We start from the raw sequence: 20,073 nt of genomic DNA, 5'->3' as shown, positions 1-20,073 counted from the left end.
CCCTGCTTCCCAGATCAGCCAGAGGTCACTTCCTCGGAAAAGGAAATCCCTTCACCTCTCTCTACTCTGGGGCCAGGCAGTGAGCCCCAGTGTGTGCACAGCCGGATGCACAGGTGGTGAGGGGGTAGGGTCTTCCACATTTGAATTCAAATTTTTAAAAAATAATAAAATAGAATGTGAGGCAAAAAGCAAACAAACAAAAAAACCCAAGCTTGCTCCCTCTCTGGCAGATCCATCTTTTTCTCTGGATATACACTGCGCTCAGTCCAGCCAGTGGATGGCCAGTCGACCTCCAAAGCAGCCAGAACCTCACCATGCCCCCAGGTCAGCCTTCTGCCCAAAGCCCAGTAGACTGACATTCTTTCATGCATATCAAGTAAATGACATTAATGACAGCTAACATTTATTGAATGCTTATTAAGTGCCAGGCACTGTTCCATGTGCTTTACTTAATTCTCACAATAAAGCAATGAGATGGGCACTACTAGTATCTCCATTTCACAGAAGAAGAAACTGAGGCACAGAAAGGTTAAGTCAGTTGCCCAGCTGGCAGGGGATAATACCAGGAAATGGACCCAGAGTGTCTGAATCCGGAGCACACATGTATAATCTCTGTATGAGCTGAAATGAGCAAACAAATCAAATAAGCAGAATGCAGTGAAACTCAGAAAGAAAGAAATTGGAGCTACTAGAGAAATGCAAGCTGGTATTACTCCAGAATCCCCCCGGGCCACTAGTGATTAAACAAAAAGAAAACTGGTTCCAAACAAAACAAAACAAAACAAAACCTACACACACAAAACAAAACAAAACCCAGCGTCTAACCCAACCTGGTAGAAGACCCTGGAGATACACCGACTGTAATGCAATGACACCCCTATCCCCCTGCGACCCCCCACCCCAACCTCCAAGACCTCCATGTCTGGTCTTGAACCTTTCTGGCCTCTGCTTCCATATCCATAGAAGGAGAGCATCCAGTTGGATCAGGGAGATGACCTCCAACCTCCCATCAGCTCTAGTGGACCATAAACTTTCGCTTTCTAGCAGACCCTGGGTGGTCTGTTTTTCTCCTCCTTTCTTGGTGGAGCAGAGCATCAATTACTGTTCTCAAATTACCCCCATTGCTTCAGGAAGATAATTCCCCAGTCCTCCACTGAGTCACCCACAAGGAATGCGTTCTTTTGCCCTCCTCCTACCTGCCTCTTCCCAGCCTCCTTGCTTTCCCAGCAGACAGTAGGACCTTGCAGGCAGCAGAGATGACCTCAAGACCCACCGCAATTATTCACTTCTCTACCAAAGTTTTGGTTCAACTTGAATCATGGGAAAGGTCTGCAGCCCTAGCAAGATGTAGAACCAATCCCCAGAGAACTGCCCTGGCCCCTGGTTGCCTCCCTAGGCTCCTCTGCCTGGAGGAAGCACCCAGGGCCTGTAGCAGCGGAGCTCACCCCCCAATATGCTGCCCTTTCCCGGGGGCCACAGCATGCTGAGCAGAGGGGCAGCCTTAGAGCCTTAGACTATATTAAACAAGCTGCAAAAATAGGAAGGACCTCGTGCCAAGCCCCTGCTAAAGCAGCCCCCGGCCGGTCTCCCTCAGATTGCACCACTCAGGGGTCATCATGAGAGTTTTCTTAAGATGGTCAGTCAGAGGGTTCAACTGTAGGGTCCAGGACCCCCTTCCTGGTTCACTCACCAAGCAGTCCCCATCAGCATTTGGAAAGATGCCCGCAGAAGAGAAGGCAGAAGGATCTCCAAGCCCCCAGAGCCCAGAGGTAAATTTCAACAGCTCCAACTTTTCAGCAACAAGGGAGCAGGGGCGCGTCCAGCCGGGTCAGAGCTCGTAGGCAGGTCCTCCAGCCTCCTGCGGTCACCACTCCTGTGAAACTGGCCTTGCTCCTTGTCTTTCAGCCAGAGTTCTGCAGATGCCTTCCAGCCCTGCTCTGCTCTGCCAGGAGCTCTGACGCCACCGGCCAGGCCTAGCCAGGCCCTGTCAGGCCCACGAGTGGCCGCAGGGGCTGAGGAAAGCCTGTCAAGGGGACTGGCTCCAGGAGCTGGCAGCTCAGCTTTCAAGAACAGCGAGAAGAGTGAAGCATCAGCGCCCAGTGTTTGTCATCAGTGGAGCTTCGCATTGGGGTTATTGTTCAAGTTTGCCGGTGTGTCTCTTTAAGAGCCGGGCCTCTTTTTGAAGCAAGTTCCCTCTGCAGTCAACTCCGGCTGCCACTGGTCCTGCGGCACAGAGCCGGGCTCCCGAGTGCCATCTGGCGGCCCAAGGCAGCGATGCCTCGGCCACCAGAGGCGTCATGCCACATTCCAGCCGAGGGGCTAACGATGCCTGCACTTAAATCCCAGCGCCGCCCTACAGATCCCACCAGGACTGCAGGACACCGTGGTGAGTACGGAGACTAGAGAAGTCAAGGAGGCACTCCACTTGGGGCCAGGGGACATGAAGAGCCCCAAGAGTGGCTTGGGGAGCATGACCATCCCACTGGACAAAACCTTCACTGTTTACCTTCATGGGGTTGTTTCCTCATTCTCCTTGCTTGCCACCTGTGGGGAACTGAAGTTCAGCTGTAATTACCCTGTCCCCATAAATACTGGGGCAGGCGTTCTCAATTAGGAGAGGGGAGTATTGGAAAATGTATGAGGGCATTTTAGGTTGTCAGGATGCCTAGGGGACACGGATGGCACTGAGTGGGCCTGCAATATGTGGCACTGTCCAAAAGAATGTCCATCCCCAAATGCCAGTAGGTGTTGAAAACACCATTTGGTTGGGGGGAACCAAAGATGGCTCCTTGGCAAGCTCATGCCCCTCTTTTCGTCTCCCCTTCCCCCGTTCCCCATCAGTGCTGCCTTTTGTGTCCACCATAATTAATTTCACCTTTATAAACTTAGGGGTGGGGAAAGGAGGTGGTCTGATCCAGGCCACCTTCACAAGGGATTGCCAAGCCCTTGGCTGCCCCTCCCCAGAAGCCCTGCACATCCTCCTGGGTCTAGTTGGATCGTCATGACCCTTGGAAAGGAGATGCTCACAGGCTGGCAAGCCGACTTGGGCTGCTAGGAAGTAGCAGCCAGTCTCCGAGAAGAAACCATAGACTGTCAGCCCACGCTCCCACGCCCATCAGGCCACGGGACCACCCTGTGTTTCTTCCCACCTGATGACTCAGCCATCCCTGTTCTCTGTCCCAGGACACAGATCTTCTACATAAGGCATGTTCAGCTTCTCATCACAAAACCCTGTAACCCTTAATTCCCCCTTCCCCAAGCTCTTTGAACTCTGTATGGGGCTGATCAGCTCAGTCTTGCAAACATAGTCTGATGCCAGGGGCAGACATGAGACACCGGCACATGTGACAAGTATTCTAATGAAGAAGCATGGGAAAGGACAAGACTCTGGCTACAGTAGCCAGTGAAGGCTACACGGGGATCATATTTCAACTTGTTGGCCTGAGTGGTCCAAGTCTCATGAGACCAGCATCATGGGCATGAAGGTCCATTAGAAGGAAAAAGTTCCCAGAATCCCCCAGAAACCAGAGAGCATTTCCTAAAACAAATCTGACATGTCACTTCTCTTTTATTAAGACTCATCTATGGCTTCCCACCATGGCCAAGATGAAGTTCCCATCTTCTCTGTGGGCTTATAAGACCCTGTACCTGGCCCCTCCACTCTTTTCCAGCTTCATCTGGCAGTTCTCCCCTTTGCCTTCTGTTCTCCACTCCTACACACTTTTTTGCATGTGGGGGTGGGGGTGGAGGCACAAAATTACTTCATTTGAAAGAAATGTACAAATGAAAAACTTGGTGAATGCCGATACAACTTACGGAAAAGGTAAAGGTAAACCCACCAGGCATGTGCTGCCATGGTAACCACTGAAGCCACCCCCATGGCTATGGGGAACCCTGCCCAAGGCGCAGCTCTCTCATCACCTTTTCCCAGTGTCCTTGTCAAAGACATACTCTGCCAAACCAGAATCCAGGGCTCCCATCTTCTACAAGTTGGCTAGCCCTTACCAGCCCATTCAGGTAATGAAGTCACACAAGCGGGAGGTTGGTTTTATCAGTGGCCGGTCAGTGCAGCTGCAGGGACCGAGTCACCTCTTTTTCCAAGTGTCACACCCACTCAACTGCATGCAGCCCGCTCTCCCTGTCCTCATGCTCTGGTTTCCCCATATCCTAAAGAAGATCCGGCCACCTCGTTTGTTCTGCAGCTTCCTGAGTTCCTCAGCATGTTACCTTTCCTCACGAGATTGGTGAAGAAAATATTTAGCAAAGTTTTTCCAAACCACATCATCACATTCAAAATCGTAAGACACGGACAGGCCGATGGAAGGGGCACAGAGCCCTGGGTTGATCTGGCGGTTGGTTGGTGGCCTCCAAGGCCTGGCTGTCACTCTGGAACCCTGCAGTGGGCACTGAGAAGCAGCAGTGGTGCCTTGGGGTAGTCCAAGGGCACTGTGAGGGGGTGGCAGAGGGCTGGCTCAGAGTGATTGGCCCATGAGGGTGAGTGCCAGGTTCTGTTCAAGCACTGTTGAAACAGGAAACCTTGGCAACTCTCTGCAAAAATACCTGGCCTGATCCACTTTCTTTTAATTCATCCAACGGATCCTGCCTTTTCCTATCCCTCAGGACTTTTTTTCCCCCCTGCATGGGCAGGCACTGGGAATCGAACCAGGGTCTCTGACATGGCAGGCGAGAACTTGGCCCGCTGAGCCACTGTGATCTGCCCTTCCTCAGAACTTTTGCACAGACTGTTGTCACTGTCTAAAATGCTCCACCACCACCCCACCTCCCCAACTCCACCTGGGTATCTCCTATTTAACTCTCCAATTTGTAGCTTAGATATCACTTCTAGGAAGTTTTCCCCAACCACCAGACCAGGAAGGTGTGATTCTCTCCTCCAGAAAACACAATGCTCTTGTAAATCATTCAATTCCATCTCCTCTACTAGACTGAGAACTCCGAGAGGGTAGGAGCCACTTCTTTCTTGATCACCACCATAAACCCAGCACTTGCACAAATACTGGATTCAATGAATGCATGTGCAAATGAGTGAATAAATGACCAAATATGTTCCTAGTCACCAGGAGCATGGAATGAGGGAGTACAGATGCCTCAGTCAGCCCAGCTCCATCAAATGGAAAAAGAACTGTTGGGCTGGTTGGGATGCCATGTCTAGGATGGCCATGCTCTTTGGAGATTCAGAAAACAACAAGAGGACCCTAGAATAGGAACTGGGGCAGAAGAGTTGCTGCTCCAATTAATTCTTTGCTCACACAGAATCCCAACTAAAAATTCCCAAAGGCATAGTCTCCCTTGCTAAGCTGCCAGGATTCTATGCTGCACTCCTTTTTACCCAATCAGACTTCAAGAAGGAAATAGAATAGAAACCCAGAAATGGTTCAGCCCACTAAGGGAACTTTAGTCTCAATTCTTTTAGAATCTTTTTCCGAGGCCTGCCCCAAATTTGCAATCAATTGGTTTATAGGGGAAGGTGGGAAATCGCAGCTCTTGCCCAGCAAAAAGCATCCCCGGGGGCATGCCAGTCCTGTCTCTTCCCCTGCTGTCTTGGAGGGCGGCCTGAGAAAGAAGATGCTCATTGCATGGAGAGATGCTGAAGCCATCACCCACCAGCTCCCAATGGATGGCTTGGATGCACCTCTCACAACCAGCTCTCCAACCAGACAGATGGGAAGTCTTGCTTTCAGTTCAATGATGGGAGAAGTGTGAAGGAAAATAACTCTGGGTCTCCTGTCTCCCTAAGGACTTACTTGAGAGAGTCTGCACACTGCCTGACAGATGGACAGAGAAGGCTTGAGCAGACCCTCTGTGGCTGTGGTTTGCACTGAGCCATGGTGGCCGCTGGGCAGGCCTAAGAGCTCAGAAGGGCACAGCGCTAGACTTAACTCTCTCTGCTGGGCACCTGGAAAAAGGCAAGAAGGTTCCTTTTCATTTTCCCTTCACCAAAACACCGAGACAAATAAAACACCCAGTTTTCAGTTAAGGCCGGGTTTGTTGGGTCTTAAGTTTGTGATGGCTCATAAAATGTCCCTAGGCTATTGGGATCAGTAATCCAGATAGTTAGTTCTATAAGCTGCCTGCCAGCTTCTCACCTGCCCCTGGTATAGATGTTCTTTCTGGTACACTGAATGCTACTGGGTTTCGTCTGTGCCCTGGAGTGACATGGGACATTCCTGGTAGGAGGAAGCGGCAGTGTCAGTGAAGGGCAAAGGAATAATAATAAAGACACTAGTAACAAACACTTACTATGACAGTGCTGATCTAAGCATTTTGCATTTATTAAATCATTTACTTATCACAGCAATCCATGGTAGCCCCAGAATCCATGGCTTAGCCCCTCAACATTCTACTGCCTCTTCAACTGTGAAGGGAAAGAGCATAAAACTAAGGACAACCCTAAATCCAGGTCCTGGCTTTGCCACTAACCTGCTGTGCATCCTCAAGGAACTTCCTTCCCCTCTCCGGGCCTTGGTTTTCTCACCTGGACATGAAGGCATGTAGCTGACCTGTCTATGAGTCCTTGAAAAATAAGAGGATCAGGCAGTAGCTGATAAGGGAGTGGAAAATCTTTCTTCTTCCTCATCTCTCATTTCTCCAATACTCAAGGAAGTGCAGTGGGTTTTGAGGGCTAGAAAAGTCATTCATTAGCTCATTGAATATTCCCTGAGCCCTATATAAAGCAGGCTTCCTCTACCCAGGATGCTTTGGATAGCAGATTTGAAGCATGCCCAGAAATCACCAAGAGGCAAAGCAGTGACTGGTGGGTCTAGGCAGTAGCCTGGACGGTGAGTTATGGGGGCAGGGGGCTCACACTTCAAACTGAGTTAATGAGTACAGGCTTCTAGGAAGAAGGAGTGTTTGTCCTGGGGCCTGGGGGATACCTAGTGATTCACTGGCAAAAAACAGTGGGGTGGGGAGGTAGGACATACTGAGTGGAAGGAAAAGCAGCAATTGCACAGAGGCAAAAATGGGACCCAGAGAGTGGAACTAGAATGGATGCCTGGAGGAAAAGTTTCTTCAGAGACTGGTGGAAAACAGGGAGAGGATTGCTAACATAATGTACCTCAACATGAAAATCCAGGTACAAAACAGAATTTGCAGCTTTTCTTAGATTTTTATAAAGAAGGCTTTCTGGAACACTCTTGACCTCCCAGCACACATAGTTAAGGAGGCCCCTTCCCTGTGAGTTTGTGGGCGAAAGCACCCAGTTATTGGAAGCCCTTCAATCAATGCGTCCTCTTCACCACTGTTCTAGTTTGCTAGCTGCTGGAATGCAATATACCAGAATCAGAATGGCTTTTAAAAAGGGGAATTTAATAAGTTGCTAGTTTACAGTTCTAAGGCCGAGAAAATTTCCCAGTTAAAATGAGTCTATAGAAATGTCCAATCAATGGCATCCAGGGAAAGACACCTTGGTTCAAGAAGGCCGATGAAGTTCAGGGTTTCTCTCTCAAGTGAGAAGGCACATGGCAAACACAGTCAGGGCTTCTCTCTCAGCTGGAACGACACATGGCGAACACAGCGTCATCTGCTAGCTTTCTCTCCTGGCTTCCAGTTTCATGAAGCTCCCTGGGAGGCGTTTTCCTTCTTCATCTCCAAAGGTCTCTGGCTGGTGGAGTCCCTGCTTCATGGTGCTGCAGCATTCTCTGCTCTTTCTGAATCTCCCATTCTCCAAAACGTTTCTTCTTTTACAGGACTCCAATAAACCAATCAAGACCCACCCCAATGGGTGGAGACATGTCGTCACCAAATCCGGCTTAACAACCACTCTTGACTAAATCACATCTCCAGGGAGATGATCTGATTACAGTTTCAAACATACAGTATTGAATAGGAATTATTCTACCTTTAGGAAATGGGATTTTGATTAAAACATGGCTTTTCTTTTTTTTTTTAAAAAAAAGAAATTAACACAACATTTAGAAATCATACCATTCTACATATGCACTCAGTAATTCTTAACATCATCACATAGATGCATGATCATCGTTTCTTAGTACATTTGCATCGGTTTAGAGGAACTAGCAACACAACAGAAAAAGATATAAAATGTTAATATAGAGAAAAGAAATAAAAGTAGTAATATTAGTAAAAAAAAAAAAAAAACCCTATAGCTCAGATGCAGCTTCATTCAGTGGTTTAACATGATTACTTTACAATTAGGTATTATTGTGCTGTCCATTTTTGAGTTTTTGTATCTAGTCCTGTTGCACAGTCTGTATCCCTTCAGTTTCAATTACCCATTATCTTACCCTGTTTCTAACTCCTGCTGGACTTTGCTACCAGTGACATATTCCAAGTTTATTCTCGAATGTCGGTTCACATCAGTAGGACCATACAGTATTTGTCCTTTAGGCTGGACTCACTCAGCATAATATTCTCTAGGTCCATCCATGTTATTACATGCTTCATAAGTTTATCTTGTCTTAAAGCTGCATAATATTCCATCGTATGTATATACCACAGTTTGTTTAGCCATTCTTCTGTTGATGGACATTTTGGCTGTTTCCATCTCTTTGCAATTGTAAATAACGCTGCTATAAACATTGGTGTGCAAATGTCCGTTTGTGTCTTTGCCCTTAAGTCCTTTGAGTAGATACCTGGCAATGGTATTGCTGGGTTGTATGGCAATTCTATATTCAGCTTTTTTAGGAACCGCCAAACTGCCTTCCACAGTGGTTGCACCATTTGACATTCCCACCAACAGTGGATAAGTGTGCCTCTTTCTCCGCATCCTCTCCAGCACTTGTCATTTTCTGTTTTGTTGATAATGGCCACTCTGGTGGGTGTGAGATGATATCTCATTGTGGTTTTGATTTGCATTTCTCTAATGGCCAGGGAAACATGGCTTTTCTAGGAGGCATATTTCCTTTCAAACCAGCACAACCATCATTGATGTGTCCTTTTTGCTCCACTCAGACATTCAATACTCAGCACCTCTATGTCATTATCCCCACTTTATAGAGGAGACCCAAAATCATGCCCCCTGTAAGTAGTGGGGGCAAGTCTACACTCAGGGCTGGCTTTCGACCACCAAACTTCCAACCACCACGTGACTGTGCCCATTCACCAATCATGGAGCTCACCAGACTATCTCTTTAATGTTCACTGGTAAGGGAGCAGGGTTCGAGGGCATGCAGGCATCCTTGGCACTTGCCAATAATGTGAATTTATCCGCACAGTACTCATAAGCTACTCTCCAGGGGAAGCAGCATGCAGAGAAGATAAGAAGATGCATCTCACCCTCTTTCCTTCAACAAAGGTCTAGCTCTCAGGTCTTTTAACGGCTCCTTGGCCAGGAGGCCCATCCATGGAGCATCCCTGGTGGTACGTAAGGGAGCAGGGGTCTTAGCTAACCTCTCATGGAAAACGGGGAAGAAACAGGAATAACAGCTGTAGGTTCTGCCTCACCAAACCCCCTTCCCAAATTTCCTGCTGCCCTGAGCTTAAAGAAGAGCACCAGTAGACCCAGAACTTCTGGAAAATTCTCTCTTGAGTGCTCTGCAAAGGGTCAAAGGCCCTCAAGGAAGAGAACACCACCTAGCGAGGAATAACACATTCACTTTCCTAGGGAAGGACTCTGCACTTCTGAGAAACCTTCCCACAAGAGTTTCAAAGACCAAGGACAGACTCCGAGGAATTTTGGTTTCCCTGCAAAGGCAACTGGAAGCAAGCACTTTCCGACGCTGTGGGGGATGATCTAATCTCAGGATCAGCTCTCTCATCCAGCCTGCCCCAGCCCAGTCTGGCTCAGGCTTATCTGAGTATTGCAAGGAACATTTCAAGGAGAATCATTTCAGACCCACCAGGAAACAAGGTCCTCAGGGTAGAGACCGGGATGGTGGGTGCTGCCCCCATCCCAGAGCCACAGGGGCCTCAGCACCATGCTCAACTGTTTCAAGCCTCTGTCACCACCCACCCTTTCCACAGTCAGCCCCAAGTCCGATTTCTAGTCTGACAGGGCAGAGACAGGAAGACATTGTCCCTTTGTCTCCTAATCCCCCGGAAGTCTCAAGCTTTCAGAGCCTTCTTAGACCTCGGCCATGACTCAGATGAAACCTAGTTCCTCACTCTAAGCCCTCTCTCATGGCCCAAAACCTTCCAGACGACTCATTGCCCAATCTCCTTAAAGCCCCACTGAGTTATTTTCCAGGTTCCTATTTCTGTCTGATTGTGCAAGTTTCTTTCCTCGTGAAAGCCATGTGCTCATCACATGAGAGTAGCCCCAGGTTACCAGGAACATGGGGAAGGCTGTTGGGAAGAGGCCCCTTTCCTGGACCCCAGAGCCTTGGAAAGCAGCTCCCTACCAGCTCACTCTCAAGGAGGAGAAGACCAGCACAAGCCTAAATGAGATCCCAATTCAGTTTCTGTTTCCTTAGAGAGTAGTTCTCCCTGCACATGGGCTCTGGGTCAGGCAGCCCCCAGCAGATGTTAACAACTGTTCCAGACAGCCCAATAAAGGCCTGGAGGCTCTGATACTGACCAGCTGGACCTGGGCTCCTGACCTTCTCTGTCCCTTGGATTCCCAGCTCTTTGGGTCAACGTGCCCTACTGACTGTCAGTTCAAAGCCATGCTGGAGGCTGCGGAGAGAAACTTTGCTGCTGCTGTACTGGGACAGTAGGAGCCTCACACTGAGGGTCAGCTTCTTGAGGTGCTGGCTTCTCCCTTAGACTGAATTCCCTTAGACTGAAATACAGGCTGAGCTGTTTTTTCTGGAAGTAAAAGGGCTGCCTTTTTTTTTTTTAATTTATTAATTAAAAAAATAAGAAACAAAATAAAACAACATACACAATCAGCAATTCACAATATCATCACCTAGTTGCATATTCATTATTTCTTAGAACATTTGCATTAATTCAGAAAAAGAAACAAAAAGACAATAGAAAAAGAAATAAAACGAACACAGGAAAGAAAAAAAAAAAGATTATACCTATCATACCCCTTACCCCTTGCCTTCATTGATCACTAGCATTTCAAACTAAATTTATTTTAACATTTGTTCCCCCTATTATTTATCTTTATTCCATATGTTCTACTTGTCTGTTGACAAGGTAGATAAAAGGAGCATCACACACAAGGTTTTCACAATCACACAGTCACATTGTTACAGCTGTTACTCAATCATCCTCAAGAAACATGGCTACTGGAATACAGCTCTACATTTTCAGGCAGTCCCCTCCAGCCTCTCCATTACATCTTGAATAACAAGATGATATCTACTTGATGCATAAGAATAACCTCCAGGATAACCTCTCGACTCTGTTTGGAATCTCTCAGCCATTGACACTTTGTCTCATTTCCCTCTTCGCCCTTTTGGTAGAGGTTTTCTCAATCCCTTGTGCTAAATCTCAGCTCATTCTAGGGTTTTTCTCAATCTCTTGATGCTGAGTCTCCGCTCATTCCAAGATCTCTGTCCCATGTTGCCAGGAAGGTAAAAGGGCTGCTTTTTGTAAAAGTAATCCTATTTGCCTCCTACCACTTCTAACCACAGATGAGGAAGCTGCTACAGAGAAGCTCTGGCCTCTGAGGTTCCTGGTTCCCTTCTGCTCCCACATGAAGGCCACATGTGGAGCTGCTCATGCATGCAGGCCACATTCCTTTCCAGGCCAACAAGGAACACTGACTTCCTGCAAAGATGACAACATGTGAGCACATCTTCTCCCAAAGTTAGTACAAATGAGCACATCTACCCAAGGCAGAGCTTCTTTCAGAGCCTGGCTTTCAGAATCTGAAAAGAAGAGGTTCTGCCTCGTGGAGGAAGCGCTTGTTCTGGCTTGAGGCACCAACAGAAGCTTACTTCCCATTTCGCTGGTCTCATGCTGCAAGCTAAGCTCAAATGCAATGCACTGTCTCCCACCCAGACCCTTGTTCTTCCAAGGGGGCTGGTGAAGGGATGAAAACTTGAATTAGGAGTGGACAGGGTCACAGACACCTTGTCCTGGAAAACAAAACTCCTTTCCAGCTCCACAGGTGGTCGGACCAGCGTCCTGCTGTGCAGAACACCCAAGCTGCTGGTTCTGAAGCCACACTGCAATTAGCACCCTGTCATTTGCTCATTTGTGTGCAGTTCACGTGTCATCAAAAGCCAGCAGGAAGGTGTGAAGTATATAGGCTGTCAGGTTGTTTGGTATTGTGGTTTTGTTTTTTTTTTTAATGTAAGTTCCTCCCATTTCTTATTATAGAAGCAATAAAGTCACAATAAAAGTTTTTTAGACAATAAAGAGTGAAAAAGGAACCCATAAATACAACTGCCCAATTCGCATCTTCCTGTTTGCTCCAGCCCTTCTTTAGTATGCACACCATCAGGGGCTCTGCATAGTTATATCAGAGGAACTCTCCAGATTGTGCACGGGAATCTCTCAGCCACAGGTCCTTGGCCAGTCTAGCCTTAATTTTTCTCCCTTTGTCCCGTTTCATTCAGCAGGACAAATTCTGCCGAGATGAGCTCCTGACCTCAGGGCCTCCTTGGCCACAAGCACAAAGATAAGTCCCGGTGTGGAAACTCTAGTTTATCATCCAAGTCTGTTTAAAGTGCAAGCAAGATATCTCTGCCACCTGAGAGAGGGAAGAAAATTGCCTGGCTTGTCAGGGACACCAGAAACAAGCTCTCATCTGTAGTGTCCTCAGTGGGAAACTGAGAAATGCTCCTGACAGAGACTGGGCTTCTTCCTTCTCCTGGGCTGGGCTACAGCTTTGAGGTTGGAAGGAAGTCTTGGGGTTGGCCAGGGCTACCCACCTGCAGGGGTGGAAGGTGCTGGAGGAGTGACACCAGCCCTTCAGCAATGGAAAATGGGGAGTAAGAGGGGAGAGGGGTGCAGGTAGAACTGTAAAGAGAAAGTTAGGTTTGGATTCCTCACCAAAGCCCAATCCCTGATAGAAACAAAGCGAGTTGGAGTGCTGGGTTTGCCAACCCACTCTCAGGACAATAAGAGAGGGAAGTGCTTTCTGAACTTTTCCACCCCATGGCACATGCAGGAAATGACAGTATTTGCATAGGACTTTGGGGTAAGCAAAGTTGTTAGTGGTCAGAGGCAAGAGGGGATGGGGAATCCCACCGTCCCAGGATCCATGCAGCTACTCTGGGCTGAGACATGGATATTTCTGGACACCTTCAACCTATTCTAGGTGAATTCATTTGGATGCTCTGGGAGAAGGGGTGGGGAGAGAGGACCTCCTAATTCTAGTAAACCCTCCAAAGCAGCCATGGGTTTTATAAGCACTTCTGATGTTAGGAGCTCCCACCCTCCCCAGATAATCTCCGTGAGCCCCCCTCAGAGGGCAGCAATCCAAAACCTCACAGCAGGTGAGCTGAGGAATGGCCAGGGAACTTCCCCTGTGCACTCAGGCAATGGGGTTTAGGACACGCTTCTTAGGATACCAGATCTGCTGGGCATGGCTGCCCATAAAGCAGATTTGATAGCCTGGAGGAGAATGCTATGGCTTTGGGCCAAACATCTGGTTATGCCAATCTTGTCAAAAGGCTCCCATTTCCCAGTTCAGGAGTTCACAGGCCAGAGAGCTGAGGTGCAGACTGATATTTACTTTTGCAACAGCAGAACTGCCTGCAAGGTAACTGTTCTTCTCTGGTGTTCCCTGCCTGGGCTGGCCCATCCTCCCTTCCCAGTGCCGGAGGAGGGACACCTGCTAATCCTCTTGGCACTGCTGCCAGGCTCTTCGGGCTCCTGCCAGCAGCACCAGCACTCCATGCCAGTCACATCAGCGATGGCGTCATGGAGCCTGGGTCTGGGCTACTGCAGTTGCAGATGCAGAGCATAACAGTTAAAGTCAAAACGTGGGTTCTGGAGACAGAATCCACCTGGGTTCAAAACCTGGGGTCCATAAGTGACTTAACCCCTTCACTGTTTTGTGATAGAGGCAGGAGTCTTTAGCTTGCTTACAGTCTTGAAAGGTGTCAAGAACGATGAAAGCTGAAAAACGGAGGATAGTACAAACTTTCCTGATAAACAGAATTTTCTCTAGGGCACTCGGGTAGAGTCCGAAGCCTGCAAGTGCTGAGGAGTGTTCAAAGAAACAAAATGATACATTGGTAATATTTATATTAAAATTACAAGGCTCGGATTATCCAGAGTCAACACTATATAAAAACGCTGGACTAAGAAAAAATGTTTCTCAAAATTGAAAATTTGTGTATATACACACACACAGCTACACGCAAGAAATAACTTGAAGACACGTCTGAGTATCATCACAGGGGCATGCTGAGATCCAGAAAGACCTTTTTATAAAATAAGAGATTCATCTATCCTAGAGGTCCACAGCTGACATTAAGTCCGTCCATTTCTATTACTGATCTTGAACTTCAGCGCAATCATTCGTTCTATAATGGCAAATTTAATGGGGATCCCTGCTGCCTTTCCATATATTTCTTCAGGGAATAAACACACGTGTGCCTGGCACGCACATGCACACACACAATCACACTTAGGAGCACTTTTAGCCAATCTTCTTCTGCAGAACCCCGCTCTCGTGAGCCCTTCTTGTGTTTTCACATATTATTTAGCCTTTGGTAAATGTTGCGTGAAATCTGACGATCCTGTCAGGAATGGGAAGATGATTCATAATCATTTATTCTCAGCCAGCAGACCCTTGATGAAAGCCTGCCTAGTTGAGGGTTTAGAAACCCTGGGGCTGCAAACAGCTGGCCTGAAGGAAAATGACCCTCTCTTTTCAAGGAGGTGGCCCCAGCTGCCTAAGAAAATGGTTAATTCGGCTCACCCCACCCCTCCCCACACACCCGTTGCTCTTATTAGTCCGTGAGAACGGCAGACCCCGGGGCGGGCCCCCTGGATGGGGCCCACGGGCGGCGGGGGCGGGGCCGCGCCCTCCTGGTCACGTGGCGGGGCGCTGCGGCAGATCAACGCGGAATGGAACCCGGTCCCCGACGGCCTCGCGGGCGACCAGACTTGTCTCCGACTGCACGCATGGTTAGTCCAACAGCAAATCGGAAGCCGCGACCCCGCCCGCTGCTGCTGCAGGGAGCCCCGCGGGGGGACTGCCTTCCTTTCCGAGGTTTACGCGCTTATTGCGATGCAAATGAATTCGGGGCCTGGGGCCTCGTGTCCCAGTTCGCTCAGGGAGGCAGCTGCCGCAGCTCACCCGAGACAGGATTGCATGCTCGGCACCTTGTGGGCTGAAGGGAGGGTCAGGCTCTCCCTAATTCCGTGGGGAAGGGGCTGGGTGGCATTTGTATGGGTCCCGTCGCGCCACCACTGCGCCTCCAAGTGACGGCAGAAAGCCGCAGGCGTTCCGGGAGGCGCTGACAGGCGAGGTGAAACCAGCTTTAGCCCTTTGTTCTGGCTTTAAAATAAAGAGTTTCCGTTTCCTGGCCTCGGTGAAGGCTGCCATAGGCCAGCGGCGGCCGTGTCCGCTGGGGGAGTCCCTGGAGCCGAGCAAAGAGGAGCAAGAAAGCAGAGAACCCACCTGCCCAAGGCGCGCATCCAGCGCATTTCCTAGTGATTCTTCCCGCAGAAGCCCCGCCAGGGTCGCCTCATTTCCCCCTAAGATCCCCAGAGAAACCGTTAGAGTCCCTGACACCTTATGTGGAGGCATTTAAAGATACCTTTTCACAGGACTTAAAACGCCTTAGCAAAAGAGAAGATCTGATATCCAGAGGAAGGTCACCTGAAATGCAAATAATCAGACAAGGACTGTCCCCACTCAGGTCCCTGAAGGACAACTGTAAAAAGCAGTGTAGCTGAGCTGAGTGTGGTTTCTCAGCTCCACCCAAGCCTGCCTTGGGACTCCTGCTGGGACTCCCGCAGACTATTCTGGGTTTGTAAGAAATACTCTACTGAGCAAGGCTTGTTCATTTGTGTGTGTGTTTTTTTAAAAAAAAGATTGATGCCTGGGTCTCCTGAGAAATAGGCACTGGCTCTCTCAAAATGAGAAACATGGGTTCAAGCTAATTAGCTGTGGGCCCTTTGGCACATTATCCAAATTTCCAAGGCCTCAGTCATCCTTGAAATGGGGTTAATAATACCTATCTCTTATGGTTGCTGGGAGAAGAAATTACACAATGAGCAAATTAGATACAAATGCTTGCTGTAAATGTGCAGTAAGGGGACTGGAAGGATAAAAAATACACAAGAAACTGTTAGCTGCAGATTCCTCCTTGGGAGAGGAGTGGGAGTGACAGGAACTGATATGCTTTACTCCAATTTAGTCAGTACTGTTTGAATCTTTTACCCTGAAAATGTATCCATGTATTACAGGTGCTTAGTATAGGACCTACTTCATGGGAGAGACTTAGATGTTGAGTTTTGAAAAGTTTGAGATCTTCATTCTAGCTTGATTTTCATTTGGGGCTTCTGATGGAAGGTGGAAGGCTGAGTACATGGAGATACTTTATTATTCCTACATTATGATACACTTGTCATATGCTCTCCCTCTGAACCCAAATTCCTAGAAATGATATTAAAACCTGTAAGACCTCAGGGTGCTCTCAAAGACCAGGAATTCAAAAGAACTCTTGAAAGATGGGGGCAAATGGGAACAGACTGAAGGAGGAAATCACAGCCCACGTTATAGCCAGGAGAGCACTGTTCCCAATGTGGGGGAGAGGAGGCAGCAGGTTCCACAGCGGGGAAGCATCCAGGGACATCACCCAGGGGAGGAGGCAGGAGGAGCAGCTGGGCAGCTCAGCACCCAGGTCCCTTTCCGTCTCACCCTCTCTTCACCAGGCCCAGAGCCCAAGCGATTCCACCTTCAGCCCCTTTTGCACTGTGGTTTCCATTCCATTTCTGGTTGATGGGGGTGTATATTTTATTTTGAACACAACTATACCATTTTAATGAAAAAAAAGATTTTACCTAAAATGGGTTTATTTAGAGCAGAGGGGAGAGTTTAAAGCATGAATTCACAGCATGAACTTGATCAAAAGTTTGGCATGATCAATTTTCCAGGAAAATATAAAGTCCAAAAATTGGTTCATGTGGAAAACCTCAATAAATTACTAAACATTTTTGTTTTAAAAAAGGAAAAGTAGGCAAAGATCTAGATATCAGGTACAGGTGGTTATGAAGGCAAAAACTTCTAAACCTTTACATACAGAAAATGTCCATGTTTATGTAAACGGTTTCAGGGCATAGAAACAGAAGGAAAGCTAGCCAACTAATGGCACAACACTACATAATCCTGATACTAAAACTGGATAAAGCCAGCAGAAGGAAAGAAAACTATAGGTAAATCTTTCCTAAGAACACAGATGCAACAGATCTTAACTGCAATTAACATACTGAATCCAGTTTTTAAAGAAATAGTATAACTCAGGGCCTCTATGTACAGTTGTACAGGTTGTGAACTGCACAACTCACTGCCATAGCATAGGTTGTTTAGTGAACAACTGAGCAGCCTATGACCCTGTATATCATGGCCAAATAGAGCTTATCCTAGGAATATAAATCTAGTTCGACATTAAAAATATATTTGTGAAAAAAAATATATATATATTTGTGTAATTCACTATATTAATAGATTCAGAAAGAAAAAAATATGTGATCATCTAAAGCAGCTGTTTAAAAGCTGGGGAAAGCATTTGTTAAAAGTAATATCCATTCCCGATTAAAAGGGCAGAAAAAATACTTCTGGAAACTAGAAATCAAAAGAAAAAGAAACTTTCTTAAAACGATTAAGCAAATCTGTAATTAGCATACTATTCAATGGGGAAGCATTAAGCATATTCACATTGGATCTAAAAAACTGGCAAAAGATATTACAAAGAAGAAGAAATACTATTGCTTAAGAACATAGAAAAAATAACCTTGCTAGTAAACAGTGTCACCTGTACATTACAATGCCACTTTTTGGCCATAACATTGGCACTAATGAAAATTAACAAATGTTGGTGAGAGTGTGAACAGGTGCCCTTAAAAACGTGGTGGGGATGTAAACTGGAACATTTTTAAAGACAGTTTGACAAAATGAATTCAGATTTAAAATGCACATATTTAACATGCATGTATCTCTGAACCTTGTGATTCCATTTCCAGCTATTCTCTAGAGAAATATTTGCACATGTACACATGGGCCGTGTACTATTCAACATGCTGTTTCACTGCAGCATTGTTTGTCATGACAAAAACTGGGATACTCTGCCGAGGATTAGATTTGTGAAATTTTCCCCTTCTCTAGTAAGAGACGTGCAAAAAAAAAAAAAAAAAGCTATAGGAATACAGACATTGTCACTCAACCTTGTAATTCCCTGGGCAGCCTCTCTTAGAAGATTAGAAGATCCACTTGGGAGCTGCTGTCATCAAAGATAGCCTTGCTATTACTGTTTGGGAAGGAGGGTGTATAAGCAGACCCGCTGAGTTCTATGGGTTTAGAAAGAGAAGTTGCCAGATGGGTCTCTGGGGATGGAAAGGAAATCTTAGCGGATGCTAGCACTTGTCCATCCCGGTTTTCCAGGACAGGCTGACCCCTGGGAGGCAGCTTTTTCTGTGACCTGAAGGAAATGGATATCAGGAGCAGAACTCAGGACGCGCAAGTGTGAGCTGTCCTCAGCCGAACTTAGCAGTGAGGGATTGACATTTTCCTCTCTCCAAGAACGAAGGCAGCCTGTGCTGGCTCGTGTATCAGGGTCATCTATCAGGCCATCCAGACCAGTCTGAAAGCCATGCTTGTGAAAGTGAGAAATCCCTGCTGCTAATGAGACTTAAATTCTCTGCCGACATAGGTGTGTCACCATGCTGACATACCTATGTCCTATGACACATATAGGTCACTGCACTGACCACTGCCCTCTTTTTGGCTCTGTAACGGATAGCTTAAAGAGACAGCTGCTGCACTTTCTGCTGGAAGGCATGCAGGTCCTGGAGCTGAAATTAGAAAAAAGTGCCAAAGGATGTGGATGGTGGAGCAGGGACTGTCCTGGTCGGCCAGTAAGGATGTAGTTGTTACTGTTCGGTATTTGAAGAGTTAGTTTCATCAGCAGTGGTTGCTAACTGTTTCTAAAGACCTACTTTGTGTCATGCCAGCCAATTAAAGATGGCAAATCTTTAGCATGGGTCTCTGCTGTACATGCATTTACATAGTAAACACCTGTCTACTCGTGTGGCTCCACAGTTAGACTCAGAGCAGAGTTTTGAACTCTTTCTCCTGATACACAGCTTGGCACGATTCAGGTGACAATAAAGCTTGCTTTAATGGCACCTGCATCCCTTTCTCCTAGATAGAAGGAGTTTATGGTAGCCTGGAATTTATTGCTCATGGTCGTAAAATCAGGCATATAAGGCTTCTTTCTCTGGAGCCTGCTTCGAAGTGAGCGATGTTTTATCTTCCACGCCCTTCTTTTTAACCTTCTAATACTAGGTGATTTAGATACTCCATTAAACATTGAGAATTATAGGAAAGGTATAGGGTTGATCTTTTTTTTTTTTAAACTTTTTTTATTAATTAAAAAAAAATTAACAGACAAAACATTATCATTCCAGGGTTGACCTTTTTTTATTGATCAGGTTGGAGGATATAAGCAATATATGCTCTCCATGGTGATTATTTTAAAATACTAGAAAAAGTGTGGTTTATCAAAATCCAGCAGGGTTGTTCAGCTATTTACAAACCCAGCAAATTCACGGATTATAGCAAAGCTATCGTTTTAACTCCAAAGTGATCTCTGCTCTGAAAGAAAGCACACACTCACAATTTTCCTGCCACCTCCATCTAAGTTAGTGAAGGGCGATTTGTTTGTGAGGAGGAGAAAGTAGGGGCAATGAATAATGGAATTTGGAGAAAAAGCAGAAGCTCACACAGGGGTTTCTGGGGCCAATGATTGCAGCTAGGTGGAAAGATCTGAGCCCACCTGTGCCCTCCTGCCCTGGGGCTCCGCAGGGGGAATGAGTGTGGAATAAGTGTTCAAACCTCAACCCTCAAACACGTCCAAACACCAGGATGATTATCTGGAGGCAGTGACCACAACTGATTTTGAAATAGCAGATCTCAGTGGACTTCTCTGCCCAAGAACCACTCAGCTTTCTGCTGTTGTGTTTGCTTTCAAGCCAAAGGTCTCCCCTGGCTGGCATCCTTTCTGTCTTCTGGCTCCT

At 47.0% G+C, this 20,073-nt stretch overlaps 1 protein-coding gene across 3 annotated transcripts in view; it reads right to left on the bottom strand.

Annotated features, from left to right (window-relative positions):
• The window catches only part of ABR (ABR activator of RhoGEF and GTPase), a 255,696-nt gene that overhangs the window by 144,015 nt on the left and 91,608 nt on the right, over positions 1–20,073 (bottom strand). Inside the window, exon 1 of one of the 3 annotated variants that reach the window (XM_077165432.1) lies at positions 1,691–1,810. The exons of the other annotated variants lie outside the window; for them this stretch is intronic. The gene's annotated coding sequence lies outside the window, so the exon portion shown is untranslated. Of the gene's footprint in view, positions 1–1,690; positions 1,811–20,073 lie in introns of those variants that run through there. 3 annotated transcript variants of the gene reach the window in all.

Source organism: Tamandua tetradactyla, chromosome 6 (genome assembly GCF_023851605.1).
Source record: "Tamandua tetradactyla isolate mTamTet1 chromosome 6, mTamTet1.pri, whole genome shotgun sequence".
NCBI classification, from domain to species: Eukaryota; Metazoa; Chordata; class Mammalia; order Pilosa; family Myrmecophagidae; genus Tamandua; species Tamandua tetradactyla.
The sequence above is the reverse complement of the archived record's forward strand: the minus strand, read 5'-3'. Positions and strand labels throughout refer to the sequence as shown.